The 2317-nt window shown below is 43.3% G+C and overlaps 1 long non-coding RNA gene across 1 annotated transcript in view; it reads left to right on the top strand.

Annotated features, from left to right (window-relative positions):
* LOC138043013 (uncharacterized) overlaps nt 1-1834 on the top strand; it is a 7366-nt gene extending 5532 nt beyond the window's left edge. Inside the window, exon 2 of the long non-coding RNA XR_011131164.1 lies at nt 1-1834. This exon is cut by the window's left edge and continues 508 nt beyond it. This is a non-coding gene — a long non-coding RNA (uncharacterized lncRNA).
* Nucleotides 1835-2317: the final 483 nt, after the last annotated feature.

Genomic DNA, 2317 nt, shown 5'->3' with positions numbered 1-2317 from the left:
TTTCTTACTGATTTAAAAGCCTCCTTTTTCGTTTGGGCTTCACTTATGATAAGTGTCCTTTCGACCGTCATAGTATCCTATATGATTATTATCTTTAATGTGAAAAGGAATGTCCCTCCACAGCTATCTGGGGCAGGGGCCTCCGACAGGAAATTGACAGCCACGTTATTCGTTGTCACTGCTCTCAGCACAATCTTCATTCTTCCCTCGTTTTTCAACGCTGTCTTCAATGTAAGAGAATTCAAGACAATATCCAAAAAGGCCAGATTTAATATCCACCAGTCCGTAACTGTCTTGTTCTACGCCAATTCCTTTGTAAATCCTATAGTTTATACCTTAAGAATGCAAGAGTTTGAGAATGCCGCGCTAATCAGGTGTCATAAGAGTACTGAAACCCAACGCCAGTCTCTCCAGATGACGCTGATCAGATGAATTGTGTAACACGCATAACAGCATCTCTGGATCCTCAAACCCTGCGTAACAGTAGTACAAGTGACCACTTTGAAAATAGCAAAAAGTAAAGTAAAGCAACTATATTTAACGTCGATAACTCGTAACAGTAATTCAACTGACAAACCTGATTCAGACGGTGCTCTCATTTTACTTCCTCCTCTTCATCAGTGCTCCATGTTACGAGTATTAAGGCTACTTGAGCTACACTGAAAGGAAAGAAGTCGAAACAAGCATGTGAGATCCGGGAATCCAACTGAAGACCTCTTGCACCAAGGGCGCGCACTAACCGAAAGTGCCATCCTTGTTCCTTAAGTTCTCAACTGGGAATAATGAAAATCGAAACGCCAGCGCAATTTGACAATCACAGCCGACCTGAGCCGAGCTGGAGGAGCACGGTTAACGCTCACATATAAACATCAGGAGGAGTCCCTTTTAGTCCAAGAGCGAACCAACTGTTTACAGCAATAATAAAGAGATGTACCTTTTTGATGTTGATTCGGAGGTAATCGGAAAGAACTTGAGGACTCCTTTGCAGGAGTCAAACCTACGCGACAACCCCCCAATTCTTTCTTCGGATACTCTACCACTGAGCTGAATCTCACCTTGTTCGGGTGAATATCGTCCTGTAATACTGGTAGAACTGAAACTAGACGCTCTCACGCGTAAACTGGGTTGCCTGTGGTGCATGTTACACAAAAACAGTTGGCACTGAGTTGGGTGGTATTGAAGGCGCGGAAACTGGATTCTTCCAGGAGTAATGCTGGCTGAGCCAATCCGAAAATAATAAAGAAAGAAACCTAGGAACCCAACAGGTACTTCTGGTAACTCGTAAAATGGATTTTAGCAGGCCAGGGAATCGAGCTCGAATGCGGCATTTTTCTCATCATCCCCAGAGTTTCTCAGTCCGGAAACGAAACACTATTTAGTTTTTTTTCGTTTCCTCACAAACGAAACGTATCTATTTTAACTTCAAGATAAACTATTTACACAGTGAGGTGTAGTGGCCAATCAAAGTGGAGTTTGTAATAGCTGTTATTACAGTTGAGCCCACGTCTTAGCGGTGTTAGTATTACAAGGTGCGAAGACGAGGCTTTCGGGTCAAAACAAGAATTTAGCCTTTCTTATCGAAGAATTGTGTGATTTCCTGATTCTCGACTGCTTTCTTTGCTTTTTTTTCGAGTAGTTTGAGATTTGTCTGGCCTATTTGTATCGTGAATACCATGGAAAGGCACAATACAGCATATGGATATGTTTGTAGGGGACGAGGTAGTGTTATATTCGTGAACTAAGTGAACCCACAGAGACTGATATTTCAATACGCACAGTTTATTTCTGAAATTCCTGGAACTTGTTGTAGCAATAAAAAACTTGAACTATTCGACTCAAAAGAGGAAATAGAAGTTTATGAACGTGAATTCCTTAATTAAGCCGTGTGGCTAAGTCTTCTTGTGTATTCTTCCGTCTTCTTATGTGGTTCAAACCACAACCTTGGACAAAAGTAATTGAGTCCATTAGACAATAACTACAATAAAAGGCCTAAAATACCCCCTCGCCCTTCCAGACCCAAACCAACGTTGTTTACAAGAAGCGCAAATAACCGGGATATCAAACCATGTTCCTTTTGGTGGGAGGGGGAGGCGATGGGGGGGGGGGGGGGTGGGGAAAAGGCTAATCACACGATTTGGGTGTCAGGGTGGCTTAACGGTTATCTATCGGGCCTCCCACCACTGCGAACCGGGGTTCAATTCTGGCCTCGGCCAGCATGTGGGGCTGACTTTCAGTCGATCTCAACCTGACTCGAGGGTTTTTCTCCGGGTACTCGGGTTTTCCTCCCTCATCAAAATCGACTCACAGCTAATTAACA

Source organism: Montipora capricornis, chromosome 3 (assembly GCF_036669925.1).
Source record: "Montipora capricornis isolate CH-2021 chromosome 3, ASM3666992v2, whole genome shotgun sequence".
Lineage (NCBI taxonomy): Eukaryota > Metazoa > Cnidaria > Anthozoa > Scleractinia > Acroporidae > Montipora > Montipora capricornis.
Note: the sequence above shows the minus strand (reverse complement) of the source record. Positions and strands in the feature narration are given on the sequence as shown.